At 45.4% G+C, this 26,516-nt stretch overlaps 1 protein-coding gene across 1 annotated transcript in view; it reads left to right on the forward strand.

Annotated features, from left to right (window-relative positions):
• Positions 1-8,684: 8,684 nt before the first annotated feature.
• The window catches only part of CDC42EP1 (CDC42 effector protein 1), a 258,720-nt gene continuing 240,888 nt past the window's right edge, over positions 8,685-26,516 (forward strand). Inside the window, exon 1 of the mRNA XM_063133501.1 lies at positions 8,685-8,708. The gene's annotated coding sequence lies outside the window, so the exon portion shown is untranslated. The remainder of the gene's footprint in view (positions 8,709-26,516) is intronic.

The following is a 26,516-nucleotide window of genomic DNA, read 5'->3' on the forward strand; positions in this document are numbered from 1 at the left end:
TTAGTTAGGCCACATGACTAGAGACATTGGAGAAATCTGCAATGGAACCAGCTGAGTTTGGATTTTAATGAATCTGGTTTGCGGATTCTGCAGCAGACCGGCTTTTCCCCTGTCGGGCAGAGTCCGCACACTTGCGGACTGCTTTCCTAACCTTCAGGAAATTTGCACAAATTTTGTCATAGAAAAATATGGGAGGAAATGGCCAAAACTGCACATAGGCTAAACTGTAAAAAATATGCATTTGGGGGATTTGCACACAGGCAAATTTGCACAAATGTGCATTTTGCACAAATTCAGGAACTGAAAAAGAAATCCGATTCTATCGATGGGCAGATGCCATAATGAAAGGCACCTGACAATCCATGAAACATAGAAAGAATGTGTTTTTCACAATCCGTACATCCCTACACATGTCTTGGCCCTCTGCAGATGGATTAGTCAACAACTTCCATCATCTACAATGGCCATGCTGGCTGGGTGTGATGGGGGTTGTAGTCCAACCCATATAGAGGGCACTAAGTTAAGGAAGGCTGCCATACATAGAATCCGAAGGGATCCTCTAACATACTTCAGTCAGCAGGCCAGGCAAATGGGGGGATTCAGCCACCCCTGACCATAAGGCAGATAGAGGCCACTGTGGGATTAGTGAAGATCATGCTCTCCATGTCACCAACTTCCAATTAGCAGCCCAGGAAAAGATACACCTTCCTTTCATCAGGATGTGGTTAAGGGGCAGGGGAGAAAAAATAATCCAAGGTGCAACACCCCAGGACACAAAATGATTAACCAATGTCTAACCAATTCAAGCATGCACCCATCTTCATTTAAAAATAAAACATACACAAGGCAACACTCATGTAGTAGTAGTACCAGGGCTAACAGGAATGTAGTCCCAGCACTTTTTGATGAGCAGGGACAATGATGTCAGCTGCCACCCCCCTCAGGTTTTCTGTTCCTTCTGAGCTTAGCTGCAGCCTTCACAGTAGCAGTGGGGGTAGGTGGGGTGGATTTTCCAGCCAGGATATATTGTTGAGAGCTATTCCTGTTGTAATGCGAAGTATTTTAGATAGCCTGGTCTTGAAGGGCAATTAAAAGCATTAGCTTTACAGAAGACCTGCTCCTGGTGGAGATAGATGAAAATTGCAAGAACTGAACTGTTGACATGGATCAACACAGCAGCCTGAATTTGGGGGGCTCTCATTGGGGGCGTGGCTATGGAGTCTGTTGTGATGAACACCTGCACTTCCATATTTACTGCCAGACTGCTGCTGATGGTGCTCGCAATAAGAAGACGTTTCTCACATTACCATCTCCAACAGTCATCTCAAGCCGACATGCCAGTACTTTTTTACGTTTTCTTTCATCATCAGTTTGCCTGGACCATTTCAACACTAAAATGAAAAGCTTTGGAAATGCAAAGCCAAGTGCACGAGAATCGGCTGCATAAAGAGAGAGATGCCCTTAGAGAAGTTTGACAATTGTAAACATTTCCCAGGTCACACATTACTGGACGCCTGCCAAGGCCCCACTGGGTGCCTCTCCAATGCTGGAGCAGCATAGATTTCACCATCCTAAACCTCCTTTCTGGCTGGCACACCTCCAGAGAGATTGTTCCACAGCCTCCAAGTTCCATGCTATTGGGGAAATACCATTCCCACCCACAACCCATCCTGAGCTCCAGCTGAAATTCTCCTTTTGCTCCGTTTACTCCTGCTGTTCTTTTGAGTTATGTACCATTGAGCTCTACCTGAAATGACTCTTCCCCATCTCCCTCCTTGGTGTTTACACCTTTCAAATACTTGTAGGCCGTTATCATGTCATCGTTTAGCCAAGCTATACATATTTAGCTCTTTTAATCTCCCCTCATAAATCAATCTCTCCAGCCCCTTAATCATTTCTGTTGCTCTTCTCCGAATTCCTTCCAATTTGTCAACATCTCGGCGCTAGCAGGGCGCCCAGAGTCGAATGCAATTTCTAAGCCTAGTCTCACCAGAGCACTATAGAGAGGAACTATTACCTCCAGGCACCAGACAGAATGTCTCTGGATATTGTCATACAGAGACACCTCATTACATACATTTGACACTGGGGAATAAAACTGAAGAGCGCTTTTTTCTCTCTTGCTCGCTCTCTTTTCAAGCAAAGGCCCTTATTTTGGGAGCAACATCAGCTCCCCTGTTCTCTGAGACAGGAAAGGCAGGTGGCAGACAAGGTAACTTAGTCCAATATGCATGTTTGCAGAAATCAGGGTGGACACTTATGCACGGTCAAAAATAAAAGGAAATTCATCACCCTCCCAAAAAAGAAGAGGACATCACTTTCAATAAAAATTGCACATGCTAATCCATATACATAGCTTCAAATTTAGAAATAATTTCTCTAATTTAAATCCGGGGGACCTTTGCCACTTCAGTTGTTCCTAGGCTGCATCTCCCATCATCCCTGGCCATTGGCCATGCTGGTTGGGAGTTGGAACACAGTACCATCTGGAGAGCCACAGGTTTTCAGCCCTTGGTTGAAAGACAAATCCATCTTACCATAGTGGGGAAGACTGTGACCAGGTGACCTAAGTGGCTGCTCAGTCAAGTCTGGTGACCAGATGCTGAACATTAATGGGCAGGTTCTTGGCCCCTGCTGGCTCTTCCTTCTGAAGATTCTTTATCTTTAAACCAGACTTGGACTGGACAACCTTTCAAAGAGAGGATGGTCCTCTGACAGCTCTTCAAACAGAGATCCCTCATCTGTAAAGCAGTCTGTCATCCAAAGTGAGCTAAGTAGGAAGAAGAGTATCTGGGGTAATGGACTGCAGGCAGGTAAGGAGGAGAGGGTCTCATTTAAATGCTAAAATTAAACACACACGTTTGTGCACACACACACATGCACACACACTGCCCTGCTTTATATCTGAATTGGACAGACATATAAATACCCAGCCTGAACATACCCAGACACTATGATCAACATCTGGGACAGACCCACCCTGGAGTGCCACCTCTAAGAGCTGCTCAGAGGGTGGCAACAAAGGAGAGGGCCTTTTCAGTGGTGGCCCACCCATTATGGAATGAGCTCCCTACTCAGGCCTGTCTGGCACCAATGCTGTCATCTTTTCAGTGCCAGCATAAGACCATCCTCTGCTCCCAGGCATTTAAGGGCATTTAGTGACATTTATACCAGCCATCTAAACAGGTCTAGTATTCTGCTGAAACTGTTTTTAGCTGTCTAAATTGTTTTAATTTTGTATGTTTATAGTTTTATGCTATATTTTATGCTGTACTTTATTATCTGATGAATTATTGTAAACATTTCTGGCCTCCAGATGTTTGGGGCTAAAACTCTGATCAGCCCTAGCCAGCATGCCCAATGATAAGGAATGATGGGAGCTGTAGGCCAAAATTCTGCAGAGCTACAAGTTACCCACCCCTGCCTTGATAGGTATATCTTTCCTTCTGACAAATGACAAATCCACAGGTGAACTTGGATGGAGTTCATATTATATTGATATGCATAATCCAAGCAAGATAAGGAACATCATAAACACTGCATGTATCCATGCATATTTGTACCGGATCCATCACAGCGTTATGATCTGGATTATTGGAGCAAACTCTGCTTCTTAAGTGTGGGCTTGATCCCAGCCTTACCTCTTACGCTATAGTGTCACTGCCCTGCCTCACAAAAGTCTCAGAATATTCTTTTTGGCAGGTGTCAGACTCCCATTCCACAGACCTCACAAAATGGCCAGGTCCTTTTGCAGAAGCAGCAACAAGGGTACTCCAACACTTGACCATAGATGCAAAGCCCTCCTCCTGACTACTAGGAGGAGGGTTTTCTCTGCTGTGGCACCCCGGCTGTGGAATGAGCTCCCCAGATAGGTTCCCCTAGCACCTGCATTATACTCTTTTCGACGGCAGGTGAAGACCTTCTTATTTTCCCAGTGTTTTAACAGTTTATCATCTTAATCTTTTAACTTTACTGTTCTAAATGTGTATTTTAAATCTGTATTTTAAATGTGTATAAATCTCTGCTGCTCAGTTTTTCCCTGGTTGTGCTTTTATATTGTACTTTTGTGTTGTGTTTTTATACTGTTGATTGTTTTATACTTTGATTCATATTTGATGAATATGAAGTTTTGTGAACTGCCCAGAGAGCTTCAGCTATTGGGTGATATATAAATGCAATAAAGAAAGAAAGAAAGAAATACACCTAATTTTGAAAGAAAGAAAAATCATTCACAGTGGCTAGTTAATTGGAATTCTTGTTTTGTTGTTTCTAATGTATAATGTGATCATTCATTTTAGAGTGCTGGGCTTTGTTTTTCTAAGAGAGTGATCCTATGGACTAGGCACCAAAAGGACAGAGGCTTCCATCTATTCTGTGCTCTGCTGGACTCTTAATGGAAAGGAGGGAAGAGCAATGGAGGCTGTTATTGCCTCTCCATCCTCTATTTGAGTATTTTTTCTTAGGCACGTCTCTTAGCCCATCTAACTAGTTCTCTTTCCCAGGGATGGGGGCTGAGAGCCCAGTTGATCCAGTGGACCCACAGCCTCACCCCACTGTCCACTCATTTCCTCCACAATACACCCATTTCCTCTACCAAGGTTGAATCTTCTCCTCTGAGGTTAGAACTCTGTCTCTGGCCTTGGAGAGATGAAATCCACTGTATCCTATGGTCCCTTCAGACACTGTTTTATTTTATTTTTATTTATTTATTTATTTCTGTACCGCCTAATAGCCAATCCTTTCTGGGTGGTTCACAAAAATTAAAACCACAAAGTACAGCATAAAATATAACATATGGAAGCTTAAAACCACAATTTAAAAGTACAACCAGCAGCAGCAATGCAAAGATTCAAATTACAGATTTAAAACATCAGATGTAAAAGATTAGTGTCGTGTTTTCCAAAACCTCCTACCTTATTGGGAGACATTAAAGAGGTCTGCCATGTAATCCACAAAGCTTTATTCAGGCAATAAACATCTCTTCCCACCTGAAGAGAGCCTAACCTCTAGGAACTTTCCTCTAGGCAAAACTAGGCAAACTAAGCAAGACAATTGTCCTTTCAAGAAGAATGGAAAGCCTTTTCCCAGAATGTTTTAACTTCAGGGACATTGGTTCTGAACAAGCCTCTGGTGAGAAGATAGCTGGGCCAACCTTCTCTCACCTTCCTTTAGCTCTGCCCGTTTTAGTGTGTGGCTACTCTTGGATCAACTAGCGTTGCAGTGCCCTCCCCCTCAGAAGAATACTGATTTCCCACAGACTGTGTGCTGTTAACGTTTTCAGAGATAAGGTCTGGTAAATGTTCATTCTCAGCTGGTAAAGAGCCCGTGAGAGTCACCTCCCCTACTCCCCCCGTATAGGCTTGTATGTTTCTGGCACCATCTCTTCTGCTTCAGAATCTGATTCTGATCACCTGAAATGCCTTCCCCCATCCTAAGGGGAACAAGCCTAGTCATGACAAGTAGGATGCCAAAATGCTGGGAAAATAAAAAAAGTCTTCACCTGGTGCTGAAAGTAGTACAAACTTCTCTAGGGAGCTCATTCCACAACTGGGATGCCACAACAGAAAAGGCCCTCTTCCTGGTAGCCACCCGCCTCACTTCCTTTGGCAGGTGCTCCAGAGAAAGACTCCTGAAGATGATCTTAGGGTCCAAGCAGGTACATATGGGAAGAGGGAATCCTTCAGATAACCTGGCCCCAAGCCATTCAGGGGGTTTAATGCTAATACCAGCACAGGTCATAGGATTGCTCTCAAATTGTATTAATGTGTTTCTTACATTGTTGAGTACAGGTTTCCTTCATAAAGGCAACTTATATGCTTAAACATTTGCACCATTTGCTCAATGTCATCGTTCTTATTCCTCAGAGATTCCCTCCAACACAGTCTAATAACCAACATAATTGTTCATATTACCCAGAATGCAGCACAAAATTTAATTCGCTTAGTTGATCATTAAAGTGATAACTTGGACATCAACACTCCTGTTCCTAAAACAATGACTATCTGACCATGGTTGCATCTAGCCCAATATTGTTGACACTGACTGGAGTTCTAGACAAGAGTTTTACCAGCCCTACTTGGGACTTCCTGCATGCAAAGCATGTGCTCTACCACTGTGTTACAGCCCTCCCCCCCCCAACTAACAACACACCTACATCACAAATTGGAGGCAGAATCTGATTTTGGAGATCTGATGTTTATTTCTATATACTGAGGGTGCAATTAGCCACCTACCTAATTACTTCTGGCCCATAGCACTAGGTGAGTCTCCTTATTTATTTGTTTGGAAATATAGGTGCTCCATCCCCAGTGGTTTGGAGAAAGGAATGAAAGCAATAAACAAAACAAAACCTTATTTATTTATTATTCATTACATTTCTATACCGCCCAATAGCCGGAGCTCTCTGGGCGGTTCACAACCTTTCAAAACTGGTACGGTTATGGCACCCACATTTCATCATCAACTATATCATGAGGCTGCAGAAAGATATAACAGAGCTATAGGGTGCAAGTACAATTCCACAACCACTGACAAACTTGCTGGGTTGTAAGGCACTGGAGCCTTGAACCAGCCCATGATCTCCTCCAAATGTAGCAGATGAACACAACCCTAAACCAGATATTGTCCCAGTTTTCTCTGCCACATATTTATCCTATGAAATAGGTTCAATTCTTGATATATTGTGAATTATGGGAGGATAGATAAATGGCAATGCCCATGTAAAACCAACACCTGGGTGCCCCAGAATATGTTACGGTTGGAATTATAGTTGGCAATAATGCCTTTCCAACACAATGTCTGCAACATGAATCAAGCACAAACTGAGTATAAAGTCAGCCTGAAAGCTACTGGCCTACACACTGATCACAAATCTCAATACCTCTTATAGTATATTTGTTTTTTAAACGATAACATCACATCCTGCCCAATTCATCTCAAAGGGCCCATAACTGAGTAGTACACAGACTCGAGTTCAGTCCCCAACATCTCCAGGGGAAGACCATTGACTGAGACCTTGCAGAACCTCTACCTATCAGAGAAGGTAGTCGAGGGCTAGATGACCTAATGGTCTGACTCATTAGCAGGCAGTATGAGCTCCAACATTCCCCTCTCCTGAGCAGTAGCCATCTGTGACTCATGAGATCTGTAAACATGCAAATTGTGTCCTGACAGCAGCATCAGACAATTCACCTACGTTTATTGTCTACCTGGATACTCTATCTAGATACTCGAGACCTGTGTATGCAGGCTGACCAGCAAAAGAATTCAGGCATCTTGGCACAGGGAAGACCCCCTGTTAAGGAGGGAAAGGATGATTCCCCATTTTTCAGACAGCGAGACGTGACAGGAGCCCTGACAGCAAATAGCTCGGTGTACTCTGATTGCACAAAGAGTGCATGCAAAAGAATTCATAACCAGTCTCCCGAGTCTCCAACTCCAGTGTCTTCATTTAAATATTTTTTAAAAAAAAATCCAGAGCCATTTTCAAGAAAAAACAAAACCACTGCTGTAATAATCATACAAAACAACTCCCTATAGCAATGCAGCATGGCAACAATAATGTAGCCCGCTGGCCCCCAAATTCCCAGGAAAGCTTGTCAGAACAGAAATGCATTACAATTGCCCTGAGGTTCAGCAAAGGCATGTGCTTAGGCTCTTCATTGGGAAGCACAAAATTGTGGCTTCACTTAGTAGCCAGCCACTTTTTCCAGCAGCCACCAAGGCCTGGCTTTCATCCGTCCTTCTTTACAGGTGTAAAATAAATGCACCCTGTGATTATACCTGCTGCCTGATGAGGGAGGCAGGTTGACAAGGGAGATGTGGCAGGCAGCAGGCAGATATGTGTGGGGGCAGAGTGGGCTTGGACCCCCCCCCCCCAACTAGCCAACCGTCTCACCCTATATGCACCACATTGACCCCTGAGATCTTCCGAGAAGGACTTGCATGATGTCCCATGACCAACAGTGTGTAATAGCATGTAAGTGGTCTTTCTTGGTAGTGGCCCCCTGGAATGGTCTTCCACATGGGGTCTAAGAGACAGAAACTGGTGAGCTTTAGACAGCTCTTGAAGTTGCCTCTGTTTATTCAGTCTTTCCTTGACTGGTAAATGCACTGTTCTGTTCTACTGTTTGTGTAATATTTTAATGTATATATTATTCTATCTTGTTTTTGCATTGGTTTTTATATTGTATTTTATGAAAACCACTCAGAGAACATAAAAAACATAAGAAGAGCCATGCTGGATCCGGTAAAGGGCCCATCTTGTCTAGCATTCTGTTCACACAGTGGCCAACTAGCTGTTGACCAGGAACCCACAAGCAGCCCCCTCCCACCCATGTTCCCCAGCAAGTGATGGACATGGGCTTACTGCCTCTGTTACTGGAGAACTTAGGATGTCAAGCAATGTAATTAATTAATTAATTAATTTAAAATAACATTTTTATACAGCTCAGTCGTTGAAGCTCTCTGCACACTTTAAAAAACATAGAATTAGGATGGATGGATGGATGGATGGATGGATGGATGGATGGATAGATAGATAGATAGATAGATAGATAGATAGATAGATAGATAGATAGATAGATCTTTTCCTGAAGGGTTTTTTTGTGTGTGTGTGTTTTGGAAGACTAGAGGGCACAGTTTTGGCTAAAACTGGTGGGAGTCAGAGAGAGAGAGAGAGAGAAAGAGAGAAAGAGAGAGAGAGAGTAGTGGATTTCACAAAGAATCTGCTACTTTCTTCCCCTGGTTCTTGCAAGGCTCCCTTCCAATCCTTGACATGGACTGAGCACAGACACATCCTTGCACCATTTTGAAAGGACACTCTCTGCCTCTTTATATTCCTGGCAGCTTTTTAAAAAATGGTGCTGCTGTGGCATAGAAGGCTAGAAAATTTCCCTGCTACACAGAATTAAAATTTCCTGTCCTATTAGTGACCTGGCAAGCGTACTTGCAGGCCACTCTGCATTCCAGTATCTTAGGGCCATCCCTGAGAAGGACCTGCCCCTTTCTGCATCTATTCTGCTTTCTTTTGCTTATGCTGCCCTGAACTGGGCATCTTCTCCTGAAGGCTATAGCAAGGGAGGTAATCCATATTAACCATAAGACCACTTTTCGTCTTACACGTGGAGGCTGAGAAATCCATTATTTATGCTGTGCTATTGACTGTCAAATTATGGCATCCTCACTTAACGATCTCTGCCTCTGTCGGGCTGGAAACATTGGGGGCGGGGGGGCGGGTAGGGATGCCACTAGCATCATGCAGACTGTAGTGAGCACATAGAACTGAGCTGAGGTTTGGGCACTGGCACACTGGGGCAAGTATTGGTTTTGCAGCGTTTGCAGAGATGGGGCACCAGTGGATGCTCATGATGATCTCAGCACTGGCTGATGTTGTTGAAAGTTCACACAGATTTTCCTCACAGCTTTCATGGGCTGAGACAACCATGAGAGCAGGTCCTCAGACAATCATCAACCGTCATCCTTAGTGCTGATGTCATTGTCTCTTTTTTCTTTAGAAATGAAAGCCATCTGATGGAAAACCTTCTCGCCAGCTTAGTCCTTTGCTAATAAAACAGAACTGTTGTTTGGAGCCTAGCCTCCTACCTATTAAGATTATCATTCATCTGTAGAGGATTTTTAATGTGCAAACTGCTTCACCTTTTTTACCTTGCTTAGCCTCACTTGAACACTGTGAGGTTGGGTCGCTGTTTTGTGGACAGAAAGGACATGTGGCTGAAATTTAGTGACTTGTCTGGGCCCATGCTAGGGGAAAGAGATTCAAATGCTCGTTTCCCAGGTCCAGATACAAATTCAAACACTCTGTCCACAGGAATGCTCCAAGTCAAGTCACATTAGGTTTATTTATATACCCCCTTTCTTCCATTATTCCACTTTCACAACAGATCGAAATACAGCAGTATTCCATAACAATCAAGTCCATTACAAAGACAATCAAAACTATGAAAATTACAAAGCAAACTATTTCAATCTTCAATGCAATAATATTCAATTCCTGGTGACAATTCATTATTGCTGCTCTGGGACTGCTCAGCTAAAGGGAAACACACTCTGTCACCAGCCAGGAAACCAAGATCCATCAGGAGGGTAGACCAACCTGTCCCCATACATCAGCCAGAGGAGGAGCGGCTGCAGAGAACTTGCTTCAACCCTTTCCCTGCCAAAAATAACACCCATCAGAACCGAGATCAGCTTGGCCCCATCCACTGGCCAGTGAAAGGTTGCGGCTCCAGTGCTTCCTATTGCCTCCCTTCATCATCCCCTTTTTCCTTTTGTATCAATGCCCATTCAATAAAGAGCCTGCAGGCAGGGACTGTCTTATCGTTTAATATCTGTACAGCACTTTCCAAAATTCAGGCATTTTATAAGTGTCAAATAACCCTAACAACTACCAACGATGCTTTCATTACAGCAGTAAATATCAATTCACAATTTATTTATCCAAACCAACAAAAATTGTTATTAATTCCTGGAATTAATAGCATCTTTCTCTGAAATTGTCCCAGCTCCAACGTTTTACAACACACTGCAATGGTAGTACTAGGAACCTGTGCAGGATCTACACTTCTGCTTTATAATTGTTTATAATAGAATTGGCAACTGTTGGGGCCCAGGACACATTGAATATACCGTCTTCAAAGTGTTATATCCTGCTTGGTGTAGCCCTGGCTCTAATATTAATATTTCACTGGACAAGGCCAACTCCAAGAAACTCTGACCTGTTCTGGCCAAGTGGACTATGGCCCATCAAATCAGTGCCTTCCGGATGTTTTGGATTACAACTTCCATAATCCCTGACCATTGGCTATGCTGACCTGAACTGATGGAAGCTGTAGTCCAAGCCATCTGGAAAGCACCAGGTCACTCAACTTTGGTTTATCCCATAATACACTTGTGGTCTATATGGTGCCACCACAAGGCTGTTTGTTGTTTTTGCTGGAACAAACGAAGACGGCGAGCCCTCCGGAAACTGTTACTTAAGAAGATAGCCTTTTATCCATTGTGCTTCAGCTTGTAGTTAGATACCAACTCCTGATATATAGCACATGATTTCTATCACTTCTCTATTCACACATCACAAGATCTAATGGTGTCTCTAGTCATTGAATGTGCAGAGCCATCGCTTGGTGTTTTTTATTCAAACTGTCTCCCAGAAGTTTATCAGGGATTCGTCAGTGAAAAAGATCTGCAATGGCAGATAAGCTTCCCTGAAAGACATTCTTGATCTTCACTCAGAGCCTTTAGCTAAAAGAGAATACTGGGTGTGTCTAGACCAGCCTTCCCCAAGCTGGTGTCCCTCAGATATATTGGACTACAACTCCCATCATCCACAGAGTGCATGAAGCCCAAAAGATCCAGAGGGTACCAGGTTAGGGAAAGGCTGCTTTAGCAGATGATCCAAACTCTTTAGCAACCTGCTCAAGTTTTGTGGCAGACAAATTGAGGTGAAAAGTTTGGGGAGAAGGGAATGGGGAGGAAGTTGGAAAACCAGCAGCAAACAGCACCCTGCAATTCTTTCAAGTCTGAATGACAAACGAGAACCAAGGGTTGGACTTGTAAATGAAAACCTCAAATTCAACATCCTTGGGCTGCTGTGAAGCTTGCTCAGTAGCCGTGGGCAAATCATGACTCTCGCCACCTCACTTGTGTTTGGGGGTCTTGTGAGAATAAAATCAATAATGTGAAAACACTCGTTATTGGCTCCCATTTTACAGGAGGGTGTCAGAAGCTGAGAGAGGGTGCCATGTGCTCAGAATCTCCTAATAAGCCCTTGGCAGAATTGATCCTTGAAACTATATCTTCTAGTCCAACCTTCCTCAACCTTATTTATTTATTTATTTATTTATTTTTATTTATTTATTTATTACATTTTTATACCGCCCTCTCTGGGCGGTTCACAAAAATTAAAAACCATGAAGAGCATAAAAACAACAACCAGATGTTTTTGACTTCAATTCCCATCAGCCTCAGACAGCACACTCAGCAGAATTCTTGGAAGTGTGGTCCAAAACATCTGGAAGGCACCAGGTTGGGATAGGCTGTTCCAGACCCATATCCAATGCTGGTTCCTGCAGACTATGACTCTGGTTACTGAAGGCATTCTAATGCAGCTGGTTCAGATGCGCTCCTTAGACTGCAAAGCTATATCCATTAATGTGGGAGCAAGGCCCATTGAATACAATGGGACTTAATTCTCAATAGACATGTATAGGATTGCACTTTTAGGTTTCTTTTTCTGGGGCTGCTTCTATGAAAGCTGCCACCTTAAGCACTCTTACATGAAAGCAGCAAGTCTTGATTGTCAGGACGGGGGAGATCAAGACAATGTACTTCCCAAAGAAACGTGTTTAGAACTGGGATCAATGTGGCACAACTAATAACAGGAGAAAAGAATGGAAGTTCTTATAATGAATGTCCACTTTTGAGTGAATATCGACATTCACTTGTGTGTCCCAGCAATCCCAAATGAATCCTGCGAATGCCCCAAAATAAATCCATAGATTTCTTCACTTTTCAGACATACACAAAGTGGTTGTCAGCACAAGTGACTATCTGCCTTCACTGGTGAATCTCAGAGTTTGAGAGCTTTTTTAAAAAAAAGTGGTCTGGGATGGCCAGCATTTTACAAGGCAACGTTTACCAAATTTCCAACATCCAGTTCAACAAAGCCATTCATCTCTCTAGCACACTGTCATGAAACTCTGCTAATTGCATCTCACATTTCTTGTTTGTGTCATCTGGATTCAGGTAACCAATGACTGAAAAGTGGGTAGAGCAAGAACAGAGGAACCCATTGTTCTAGGAAATAGTTTGCCAAACACCTATACTTTAGCTGAACAGGACCCAGTCCTGCTGTACTTTGGCCTATAGCAGAGAGTGCCCATGTTTCTGATGCTGGCGTCCTTAAGAGCTCATCGAGGGAGAGAGGAAGAAAGAGCAGCCTGCAGCTTTCCCCAGCCCCTATGGTATCTCCATCACAACCTCTATCGCCTGCAGTTTCATCACCTGGCCTTCCTGCTATGTGAAATGCAAGAGGTGGGAGAAGAATGGAGGGAAGGAGGAACATTCTGTTTAAATAATGCATGCTTCATACAAATGAGGCTTTGCTTGAAAACGTTAGCAGTGCTGTCAAGCCACACTTTTCCTGGACCTGCCAGGAGGGGCCGTTCATTGGAAAACCTCTCCAGTGCTGAAACTGGGTGCGAGCATAATACCCAGGGCAGTCAGAGTACCCCAATTCCCATCTACCCCTACGCTCCTCTGGTGCACACCAAAGTGTTTGTTTAACACAACCCATTGCAGAGAGGCTTACCATCTCTTAAGCCCATGTACTCAGCCTTCCATGATTGTATATGTTGGATACACACACACACTACAACCTGCACTATCACCGCTCTGCTTCTGTCTTCTCTCTGCTCAAATTCTTCCTGCCTAATTTAAAACCTCTTGGCTGGAAAGGCTGTGTTCTTCATTTAGCAACCTATAAAGGTTCAATCTGGATTTATTAAAGGGTTTCCTGGACCATACACCTGTGCACACTATTCATGGTAGGCACCATTCATAACTACTCGGATTTGTGGCATATGACCACCAGTAGGTGTTCAAAACCAATGTATGTGTTATGCCGATATCTGCACTTTTGCATACATGTTCGCAAGCACACATGTTCAGGGAGGCACATGGAGGAGTGTGCACAGCGGCTCCCGAGCATGACAGCTGCTACAGCATTTGGATTTACGCTGTTCCCTGGCTAGACCGAGGCTTTATAATACTACATAGCAGCAGCGGCTTTGCTCTGTACGCCCTGGAGTAAGGGTGTGATGCAATTGTTCGCCCGCTCTCTTGATCCTGTTCTTTGGGGTGCATCTCCACTTTCCCCCCCCCCAGCCCTGATGATGCTTAATTACAAAACAGATATACAAACCCACCTGTTCCCACAGAAACCTCCCCCCCCTCAAAAAATGCATCACACATTTACAGGCAACCCTCTCACAACTTGCACCCAGACACAACGTCCACACAAGATCTCCTGTACAAATGGCCAAAGCGGATTCAGCGTGCCCAGAGGTTTCCGCTTTGATCTCATAAAATGCAAGTCTCTCGCTCGCTCGCTCGCTCGCTCTCAATCTCTCTCGCTCGCTCTCCTGTATCCAGCCAAGGCGATCCGCCAAAGCCCTCCACAGCACGGAGCAGCGGAGACTCGCTCCTGCCTACCACCCCAAACACAAAGCCCACGCGCATCCCGTCGGTCTCCGCAAAGAGCCCCTGCCAAAGTTTGCTGTGATGACACAGAAGCGGAGGAAGAAGGATGCGGGAGGGGACTCTCCTCCTGTTGCCGCCGCCGCCGCCGCCTCGGTGGTAAATGGGGGGGGGGGGATGAAATAAAAACGGAACCCTACGACCCCTCCCTCCTGCTGCTAATGCTCTTGCAGAGACCGGAATAAGAAACGCTGCCAAACACAGCTGCACACAGCAAGCTTAAGATCTATTCAGAACTCAAAGCTGGGAAGGCGGTCGCGGAGCGGGAGGGGGGGGCGTGCGGCGCTGGTGAAGGAAGGGGAAAGGGGAGCACAGGCTGACACACACAGAGACAGGCAAATCCCTGCTCCCTCTTTCGCGTGTGTTCTCCCGCTGCCTCTCTAAACCGCCCCCCCTTCCTTCACCTGTATCGCGTGGCCCCCATTCACCCTCCCACACGCCCCACGTTTTCCTGCTTAAGCTCCGAACATCGAAGAATGGGGAGAAGACGGGCAGGAGGGGCTGGTCTCCTCCACCACCACCCCAGCTTTAAAAAAGGCAACACAAAAGAAGGATGGCGAGATAGATGGCGAGATAGATAGAGACCGATCCAGCACCATTGTGGATGCTGCTGGAGAGGGATGGACCCACAGCACATACCTGCTTCTTTGCAAGCGAGGCTCCTCCAAGTTCAGGTTTTGCATCCCAACGAGAGATCTAGCAGGAGCAGGCGGCGGCGGCGGCGGCGGCAGCTGAGCACCACTCTTCATTCAAATTCCTAGCGATCGCTGATGGGAGGGCTGGAACTGAGAGAGAAAGAAGGAGGGAGAGGGAGGCTGTGTGAGTGTGTGTGCGCGAGAGAGAGTGTGAGTGTGTGTGTGTGTGTGTGTGCGTGTGCGTGTGATGCGCGCGCGCCCTTCCCGCGCGCGCCCCCCTCCTCTCCTCCTCGGAAATGGTTCCCCGTCTTCGCCCCCCTCCCCTTCCCTCCCCTCCCCTCCCCTCCCCTCCCCGCCAAAGCCCTCGGCAGTCTTCGTGTACGATTCCACCACCGAGGCACCCGGAGATGCCAGGAACCGCGCGCGTCCACCCACCTGCACCCGCCCGCCGGAGACTAGCCTTGCTTGGGCGGTGGTGATGGAGCCCGGCAGGGCAGAAACAGGCGGAGGGAGCCGGATTGTGCCGCCGCCGCCGCTACTACTGCAGCCGCATCACTGGGGAGGAGGAAAGGGCAGGCGGGCGGACAAGCCAGAGCGAGCGAGCGAGCAGGGAAGGCATTTACCATCGCCACGCCAAGCCAGGGAGGGAATTCCGGCCAGCTTCGGCTCGGGGTTTGCTATCCGCTTACTTGGCCGAGAAGGTTTTGGAACCAGTCGAACGGGCTAGCCCGGAAGGCGAGCTGGGCCGGGCAAGGGCTTGATGTCGCCGCGGCCCCCGCCGCCTTCTGCCTCCCAGCTCTCCAGATGTGGAGGGACGGTGGGCTCCCGCTAGAAGCCCCCACTAGAGCCTCCTCCAATTCAGGCACACGATCCATCCAACCAGCAGGTGATAGGAAACTACCCTCACTTTTCATGGGCACACATGTGATTGTACACACACACACACACACACACACACACAGGCGCTCACACGCAACAGCTGGTTGTTGCCAACACATATGTAACACATGGCAGCCTCGAAGCTCCAAGATCAGCATGGGGTTGGGGGGGGCGACCTACATAAGCAACAGCTGTCAGGCAGGTACTCCCAGCCACAGCCAAGCAACTTCCCCCCCCCCCGCACTCAGCATCTCCCACATACAAACTCAAAACACAGGCGTGCATTCAACAGCTGTTAGGAGAGGTGCCCCCCCCCCTCACATCCACGTAGGCAACAGCTGCTGGGCAGGTACTTCCGCTGTACCCCTCTTAAAAGGAACAGCTGGGGGAACTGCATTTAGGAAAGAGATGTGGGGATTTTCCAGCTGTTCTCACAGCAGCTGGAAAACTACCCTCATCCCTCATGTACTAACATGTGACGTACAGCTACACATCTCAGCAGCGAGAGCTGCTGGGGAACAACCTCTCCCATGTGCATGAACAGGAGCGTGCACATATGCACACACAACAGCTGGAGGGTGGCGGTCCATGTGCAAAGGCAGATCAGAAGTCCGGGCTGCAGCAACAGCTGGGGAGTTGTCCCCATCCCTTTTCCGTGCCTTTGCATCCCGGCAAAGCAACTGCTGAGTGGCACCCCTTCACCAAGAGAGCTGCTGGGCAGGTACCCTCAGCCCCATCCAAGAACGAAGCCCTCTCCTGCCTGCATACCCAAAGCACACGCCTAAGCAAGCAACAGCTGCTGGGAAAGCAACAGCCAGACCCTCATTCCCACACATACACAAGCATCTAAGGAAATAGCTGTGTCCTATGTGCACTCCCACATGCGTACACACAACTCCTAGAACGCATCCACCACGAACAACTAGGTAAAAGCTTGTGAGTGGGTGAGCAGGTAGCCCTTAGCTATTACAGAAATCTACCTCCAGCAGCATCCATGCTCTGTGTACACCCGTGGAGGCTGGTGCCTCCAATTTCGGTGGGGCTGGGAATCCATTCTGGGTTTCAGTCAGAACCAGCCAGAATTTTAAAGGAGGTGTCCAAGGTGTCTCCTGCTCAGAGTCTCCCCCAGAGGCAAAGGTGGCGAGCCTCACTGTTGAGCATGCATACATATCTTCGGAAGAGAGGCACATTGCTTTCTTAGAAGATGGTACTTTCATACATATGTTGGCGTGGGTGAAAAGAATGCAAGTAGTGATAATCACTGCAGGAAGTGCAAGTGTGTGTGTGTGTGTGTGTGTGTGTGAGAGAGAGAGAGAGAGAGAGAGAGAGAGAGAGAGAGAGAGAGAGATTCATGAGCACCTGCAGGATTTGGAAGCACAGTATAAACATCTATAAATAGTGTCAGAGGACAGGGCTACTACTTCTGGGAGATCTGGTGATTGTCTGGCAACCCCTGGACCTGAGGTCTATGGAACTGGGTAAAACTGGCCTTTGGGAAACATGTACACCATGTCTCTCCCTCTGCTGTCCTGGCATCCGAATCACAACTTTCCATTTGAGCAAAAAAGAACCCATTTGTAGCTACCTTCATCACCTCCAGCCCTTACTTCAATGCACTGCTTCTACAATCAGCCTCACTGTCTCCACCACCACCACCACCACCACTGCATTTCCCTAAAACCAACAACCGAACATGCCAGGAAACTGGATAACAACACTGGACTACACTGCTGGGTTATCATACACTACTCAAACTCTCCCCTATAACAACACTGGACTATTTTGCAGACCGGGCATAACCCATACTTTCTCAGCCAAAGCCTGTAATATGGCTATAATAATGAAGGGCTTTCATCTGCATTGGTATTGGCACAATGATTTTTATTTTATTTTTATTTATTTATTGCAAATTCAGAAAACATACCCACAAGGTTTTGTTTTGTTTGTTTTTGTATGAAATAAGGCTTTTCTTTCTGTCTGTGCTACTACTCTTTGTTTTTGGGTGGATGTACTGGTGCACAATCACAGCCACACTAAATTCCTGGATTTCTGAGGGGACAGCAGCCACTTTTGTGCCATAGAACACCAAAAGGAGAGGGGGAGCTTAAAATGAACCAGGAAGTTCCTTCTCTGGAAGGTGGATATGTCAGTTATTGCTGTGACTTCTTGCACTGGCTAACACTGAAAGGCAGGAGCAAGCTAGTTTCTCACATAATGAATGGGCAAATTTCTCAGCTTCCACAAGGACTAGAGACTTGCCTTTTCTTTTCTTTTTTGCTTTTGTTTTTAATGAAAGCTGGGAATCTGAGGGTTATGGCTCATTCAGGGGAGGGCAATTCCCCCTCTTCACACACACTCCAGTTGCCCATGGGTTTGTTTATTACATTCATAGAGTGTTTCTACATTAAGGAAAATCACGTTGTTTACCCAGGGGTTTTGTGCTTCCTGGTTCTCTAGCATCACTGTTATGGGCTGAATTATACAGCAGGAGAGGAGAGACAAGGGGCTTAAACTGAATGCTTCCCCTCCATTCAGATCCATTGAGTTCTATTAAGCTAGTGCCATCTAGTAGTAGATCCTGCTGTTTCCCAGCTATTACCACTTTAAAAGTGGTTCTTATTCCAGGATTTCCGGATCATTCAGCAGAAGATGTCCTTGTTGTTCATGACTTCATGAAATCGACTTCCGTGAATGGCCAGTCAAGAGCATGCAATAAATTGTAGTAGAATCATAGAATCATAGAATAGTAGAGTTGGAAGGGGCCTATAAGGCCATCAGTCCATACCCCTGCTCAATGCAGGAATCCACCTTAAAGTATACCTGACAGATGGCTGTCCAGCTGCCTCTAGTGTGGGAATGTCCATGACCTCCCTAAGTAATTGGTTCCATTGTCATAGTGCTCTAACAGTCAGGAAGTTTTTCCTGATGTCCAGCTGGAATCTGGCTTCCTGTGTCCTGTATTCTGGGATGATCAAGAAGAGATCCTGGCCCTCCTCTGTTGTCACCTTTCGAGTATTTGAAGAGTGTCCTGCCTTTCTACCCACAAATTCAAGGTAGCTTACTTTATTCTTACACCATTCTTCTCCATTTTCCCTCCGACAATAATAAACCTGTGGGGTAGGTTAGGCTGATAGCAACCAGCCCAAAGTTACCTGGTGATTCATGGCTGAATGGGAATTTGAACCCAGGGCCAGATCTACACCAAGCAGGATACGATGGTTTGAAAACTGTATATGGAGTGTGTCCTGGGCCCCAATAGTTATCACTAGTGTTATAGACCCTTTTAAAGCAGTAGTGCAGATCCTGCCCAGGTCTCCCCAGTCCTATTCCACTGGTCTAACCCAGGCTTCCCCAACCTAGTGCCCTCCAGATCTGTTGGATTGCAATTTACATCACTCCCAGCCATCATGTTGGCTGAGGTTGGTAGGTGTTGTAGTCCAACATACCTGGAGAGCACCAGGTTGGAGAAGGCTTCATCACCACTACACCATACTGGCACTCTATGTAAGGAGGGTTTTTTTGTGGTATATGATTGTGTATGTGTGCCTGTGTAACTGTGTATGTGTACTTGAATGCACAAGAAAAGGCAGAAGCAAGACTGTTCCTGGCCTTTGTGCAAGTAACAGAGATATGACCAGTTGCTTATGCTGCTGCACAGACGTGCAGTTTCTTAATTGTTCCATATGTGTGTCAGTTTATTTGAAGTGGCAGCATCCCCCCTGTGTTTTGTATTTGTGTTTGAGAAGACAGTGGACAGCTTTCAAGCAGTAGAATTATATTGGGGTGGGGGTAGATGTATCTATATCTACAGCACACTTAAACTAGTTTAATAACACACATACATACACACTGTTTCTAAGTTAAAAAGCCCCCAACATTGCAGCCTCTCCCCTTGTCCATATCTGAACAGAGAGACACTGCATTTGTGCTCCATCATGCATGTGCACCATGGATCCATCCAGCCACTAAAGGGAAATGAGCTAACCCCTTCCAGCAAATATCTACATATCATACTTGTAGAAAAGCAACTTCATTCCTTCCTCAACAGCTGTACAAATAAACTCTTCTAGTTGCCTTCCCTAGATGTGCACACAAACAACAGCTGGAAAGATCCACAAACACAGGCAACATCTGCTGAGGAATTATGGCACCCCTCTTTCTTCCCTTCCTCCTTCCCCTGGACCCGTGCACCAAGTGCGCAACAAATCTAGGGAATGTTTCACAGCATGACCGCATATAAGCATGCCACTCTGCTTAGCCCAGGCCTATGAGACCCATCACAGCCCGCCAGCCTTATACTTGCTTACCCTTCAGGCTAGGGTGACCATTTGTCCTAATTTACAGAGGTCATTCCTCTATTTGAAGGTCTGTCCAGTCCAAGTCCAGTTTAAAGATAAAGAATCATAAGACGGGAACCATGAAGTTACCCACCCACAGAGAACACCTGGACAGCAGACTGAGCAGGCACACAGGTGACCTGGTCACAGTTTTCCCCACTTTGGTGAGACGGGCTGTATCTTTATTTCTGTGTGTGAGCGTGTGTGTGTGTACATATAAATTAGCACATGTTGTTGTGTATGCCATATATGTGTGTATATATAAGCAGATGCAATTTTAATGCAAATCTGTATCCTCTTTTGTCCTACGTTTTGGTGATGCATTTTTTTCGGTGATGCACAAGTGGCTGCCTTATTCCAGGCAGGCAAGCAGGCAAGCAAAACCAAGAGTTTTATCCACTCCATGGTGGATCACTATATATTCCTGGTGGGTTGCATTTTGCTCAGTGAATTCTAAGTTCAGGGCCATAGCTCAATGACAGAGCACCTGCTTTGCATGCAGAAGGTCTGAGGTTCTATCCCCAATATCTCCAGGTAGGGTGAGGAAAGAATCCTGCCTGAAACTTTGGAGAGCAGCTGCCAGTCAGTGTTGACAATACTGGGTTAGATGAACCAGTGTCATCTGGCTCAGTGTAAGGCAGCTTCCTATGTCCCTAAATTGTACAGGCCTAATAATCAAAGAGCAAGATTTGGTTCAGGTTATCCTAAAGCTGCAGTCCTCTATTAATCCTAATTAATCCTATGTTAATGCAATCCTGTGTTAATCCTAATTAAATTAAATGCCCATCAAATTCACTGGGGCTTACTTCTGAGTAAGTGTGCATAGAATCAGGCTCCATGGCTGCAATCCCAAATATACTTACTAGGAAGGAAGTTCTGTTGAACCCTGCTGTGACTTACATCTCAGAAAATATCCCCAGGACCATGCTGCATATCATGTCTGAAATACTGTTCACTTGCACATGGTTTTATTATTATTCATTCATTCTTCCCCAGCCTATGGGAAGTTGGTGTATCTGAGGCCACTAGTGTGAATGGCTAAGGTGCAGTTAGAATTCACCTCTTCCAAATGTAAGTTAGGGGTATTTTTCCAAGTGTTCAACAGTTGCTGTTTAATTCTCCCCATCTTTTCTATTGGATTTTTAATAGTCAGCAACGTGTCATCTGCAAACATATTCAGTTTAATTTTTTTCATACTACCTATTCCTTCAATCTCCTCATCTTCTCGTATTGCATTCGCCAATAATTCCATTACCATTACAAATAGGACCGGCGAGAGTGGACATCCTTGCCTTGTCCCTCTGGCTAGTCGTATCTTATCCGTCACACCATCATTCACTACCACTACGGCTGTATTTTGAGAGTACAACTGTTCTATTATAGCTTTAAATTTATTTCCGAATCCCATTTTATTTAAAACCATCTTTAGAGCTTGCCAGCTCAAACAGTCAAAAGCCTTGAAAATATCCAATGCCAGAATTCCCGCTTTAACCCTAAACTTATTTATCACCTGTATTACATTTAGAACTCTTCCCACTACATTAGGCATCTGTCTACCTGCTACAAATCCACATTGATCCTCCCCCTATATTTATTTACTATTACATTTAGATCCTGCCTTTTCTCCTTTTTTTGCAAGGAACATTAAGGTAGCTTACATGGTCCTCTTCTTCTCCATTTTATCCTCACAACAACCCTGTGAGGTAGATTAGGCTTACAGTCAGTGACTGGCCCAAACTCATCCAATGAGTTTGGGAAGAGAAGGCTATCAATGGCTAATAGTCCTGATGGCCATGTGCTACCCACTGTATCAGAAGCAGTAAGCCTATATACACCAGTTGCTGGGAAACATGGTTGGGAGGGTACTGTTGCACATGTGTCCAGCTTGGGGGTCTCTAGTCGACAGCTGGTTGGCCACTGTGTGAACAGAGTGCTGGACTAGATGAACTCTTGGTCTGATGCAGCATGGCTTTTCTTGTGTTCTTAGTGAGCTTCATGGCCAAACAGGGTCTCCTGAGACCCAGTCCAACACTCTAACCACTATACAACACTGGTTGGATGATTGAACATAGAGACAGCATCAGCAAGGCAAGGGTGCACGACAACCGGCGCCTTGCCACAGGCTCCTGTTCCTGCTGCATCCATCCTCCCCCATCCCCCTTCCCATGCAGTGGTGCCACTAGGGCTGGACCCCGGTGCTGAAGCCCAGGACCCTCACAGCCTGGGGGAGGCAACTAGCCATCCCAGAGAGCATCAGGTGATGGGAATGGTGGCAAACAGCCCCCCTCATTAGCACCTCAGGCCAGATGGGCATGAAAGGCCCCACCAAGACTGACACCGCTTGCCTCAGCACCCTTTTGTTTTATTTTAAAAAATATTTTATGGTCAGGGCAGCCAACTGGGCATGCACATGGTAACAGATGTTTATGTTCATGTTGTTGATGATAATGATATTATTATTATTATTATTATTATTATTATTATTATTATTATTATTATTATATACATTCTTTTTCTACACAAAACTGATGCTTATTCCCAGGTAGTTGTGCTTAGCTTCAAGATAGCAGAGCAAACTCCATTTTATTCCCATAGTCATGATGGTGCCATGAATCAAGTGAGTTTAACTTGCAAAACTGCACATGCGCAGAGTACTTCTTTTCATGAGGGTTGGCAAACTGTTTTGTTTTGCTTCTTTGCCACAACATCTCAGGAATGTAGAAGCAGTTGTGAAGCATGGAATTTGAAATGGTGGGGTGGGATGCGCTTGGAGGGAGAAGAGAACTGTTAGTTGTACGTTTTGCAATGGAAGTAATAATATGAGTTAATAAAGCCCTCTTCCCACACACCCCAGTAAGACCATTATGTCCAAGGTCTAAAATTACCTAGCTGCAACTGTTCCCAGGTAGAAATGGAACCTATCTCCAAATAATAGCTGGTGTTCCTGATGGGGACAGGGTGCAGGATTTGGCAATTTGAAGTCTGGAACTGGGATGTCACCCCTCCTGCGACTGGAGTAAGATGGAGCTATCAGGAAGGAGGGGCAGTTTCTCTTTAACACCAAGTGAGGAGTTTAAAATAATCAAATTCTGAGCTTCCACAAATGTAGGCCTGGAACAATGAATGTTCACCATTCAGCGTCATTTTGGATCCAGTATATATTAATCCCAACACATTCCAGGCCTCAGATGAATAGCACAAAAAGATCATTAGCCTCAAGTGTGGATATGCAGGTTTTCACTGGCATAGTCAGGCAAGAATGAGAGCCTTGGGTAAGAAAGGACTAATACAACTAGTGGCAGCTAACCTTTTCCACATATTCTCTGGTTTATTAAAAACGAATTGTTTTTATAACTGTAAAATGGATATATATATATATATATATATATATATATATATATATATAATTAGCTTATAAACAGGTAGATCAAGGCCCTTTCTACACCTAAAGATTATACCAGGAAAATGGAGGGATCATCCCTGCCTGCTCCCAGGATCCCCTGTGTGTCATTTGCATGCACAGGGATGATCCCGGGACAATCCTGGCATAAATGGCTGGTGTAGACATGCCCCAAGTGTCTCTTTAAAACAACTGAGCCTGAACTACACTAAGCAGTGGCTTGAAAATGGTATATAGAATGTGCCATGGCCCCCAAAAAGTTGTCAGTGCTCTTCAATAAGGCAGTAGTGTAGATCCTGGTTTACAATAATATTTGGATGTTACATGAGCATATTGATGTTTACACTCATAATTTCTTAAAACTGAATCCATGACTCTCTATCAAACACAGTGAGTTAAAAACCTGATTTCCTATGTAAAAGAATGAATCATGTGTGAATTTTTAGATCAAAGATTATATTCTGATAGAACAGGCCATGAATTATATTTATTATAGCTCCAATGACGAATATTTAGACTCTGTCAACCAGGCATGGATATTTACTTTACATATGACAGGCAGGGCCGGCGCCAGACTATATTGCGCCTTAGGCAGGCGCGTTCTGAGGAGCCACCGCTGCTGCTGAGGGGCCGCCGAGGCCGCCCCCCGCCCGGCTGCCCCTGCTGCTGCTGCTCCCTCCGCCTCCAACCCCAGCATCCTGGCTTCGAAGGAGCCAGGACGTTGGGGTTGGGCAGAGGCTGGGGCGGCGGCTTTGGAACAGCACACCTGGAAGCCGCTCTAGGAGAGCAGCTTCCGGGTATGCTGTTCGGCGCCCTTGTTTGCTTGGCGCTCTAGGCGGCCACCTGAGTTGCCTCTATGGCAGCACCGGGCCTGATGACAGGGATGCACTGCTCCACCCAATAACAACCAGTCCTTGACACTTATGTCTTCAAGTTAGCGATCTTACTTAGTATCCTTACCTATGTGTACAAAGGACCAAAAAGAAATCTTTAATTACATAATTGCTCCCCTAAGATTCTTTAAAAATAAAAACTTGTAGCACAAAAGGCATGTGGGTTGTGTGACCAGAGTTTTTGAATTATGATCCTGGGCAGTAGAAATACCCTATTTTAGTTCATTTGTCATAGCAACCAATTTGTATGCACGCTTCATCAGGAAAGATCCAAATTAGAAAGTTAGAAACTTAAATCACCTAGATTTAAATCAATCCACCATGATCAACACGATGCCACAGTTCTGTCTTTCCACTCCAGATCTGGCTAGAAAGGAGGGACCCATATGGCAGCTACATGCAGCCTCCCTCACTGCAGTCAGAATCTCTCCGCTGATCTATAATGCGGTGAGCAGTGACAGATTGATTTTACAGCTCCGCTTGGAGTCAGCGACTGGCCCTGGGTTGGGAATGAATCAGCTTTCTTTGGGCTTTGGCTTTTATTTCATTATTCTCCTTAAACCTTCTTCACAGGCAAGTGAATAGAAAAGCAGAGCAAGAATGTTAGCATAAAGAAGATGTTTATCAGCATGTGCTCTCACTCTTGCAACCTGGAGCTAGGATTATTTTTTTCAAGGAAAGGGGGGGAAAAGGGGGGGGGAGAGCAAAGTTCTAATGAATGCTAGACTTGCACCTTCTTCCGCACTAACTGCCCTGCACAGAGAGCCAAAGACTATCTATCTTCCTTAATTCATTAACTAGGAATCTAGGATGTGTTCAGAAGATGACATGCCTCACATAAAAGTGTTATATTTAGCCATTGATGCTGCACTAATAAATTAGACTGGAATCCAAAGGGATATAACCCCTTTTTCAGTTCCATTTTTTTCCAGTGAGACTCCAGTGAGATTATCCTATATACATGTAGAGGGTGGGGTGGTAATGTGTGAACAGCAGTCTCACTGGGAGGTGGGGATTAATACAAAGGCATTTCTGTGCAGGAATCATGGTCAACCTGCATGTAGATCCTTATGTTTGACATCTCAACTGTAAACGTGGATTGCATGCAATTAGGAGTTCTGCAAGGTGAAATGCAACCCAGGAACACAGTTGATGCCACATTGTATCATTGCCCTAAAGGCTCTCCTTCTGAGGGATCCTTCCAACCAACTGAATCTCAACATGCAAATGACTCGAGAAAAAACAAGCCGTGATTGGTTCAACTGCCACAGTTTAGAGCAATGTGAGCTATGTTCACTCAAACTGCGGATGGAACGCTGTAACTTGCTTCAAGGCATCAGTGCTTCATTTTAAAACAGCAAATACATCCACTTCCTCTGCTCCTCTTAGGGCCTGCCAGTTTTCTTTTATCTGTGAACAGAACAGGATTGGAGCAGGGTGGGACTTAAAGAATCTTAATGGCTTGTTGGCAAGATCATGTTCGTATTTCAAATTAATTTGCAATAAACCCTGTGCACTGGTTTTCTTCAATAAATAAATAAATTAAAAAATATATCAGAATAACTATCAATTAGTTGCCATCTGCCTCCTGTTTTAAGCCAGGAAGGGAAGCAGAAGCTGATGTAGGGTAATTACTCTGCTTACAGGAGAAAGGCTCTTATACCCAGCACCATCGCTGATCATGTGGAAGGTCCCAGGTGGTAGAGGCCCGTGGCTCTGACTTCGATGGGGCTGCGAATCCATTCTGGGTTTCAGTCAGAACCGACCAGAGCTCTAAAGGCACTATCTAAAGTGCTGGACCTATTTTGGGGTGGAGTTCAGCACCTTGGATTGCTCCTTTAGAGAGCTGGCTGAAACCCAAAAGGGATTCACAGCCCCACCAAAATCAGAGCCACCACCCTCCACTGGTCCCAGGTTCAATCCCTGGTTTCTCCATTTAAATGGGTGAAGTAGAAAGTGATGGGAAAGACCTGGGTCCCTGGAGAGTTTCAGCCAGTAGACAATATTGTACTAGATGGACAGACAGTGTGACCTGGTGTAAGGCAGCTTCCTATATATTCCTAGGTCTGTGTCCCAGTTCTGCTCCTAGAGCTCA

This window comes from Elgaria multicarinata, chromosome 9, assembly GCF_023053635.1.
Source record: "Elgaria multicarinata webbii isolate HBS135686 ecotype San Diego chromosome 9, rElgMul1.1.pri, whole genome shotgun sequence".
Lineage (NCBI taxonomy): Eukaryota > Metazoa > Chordata > Lepidosauria > Squamata > Anguidae > Elgaria > Elgaria multicarinata.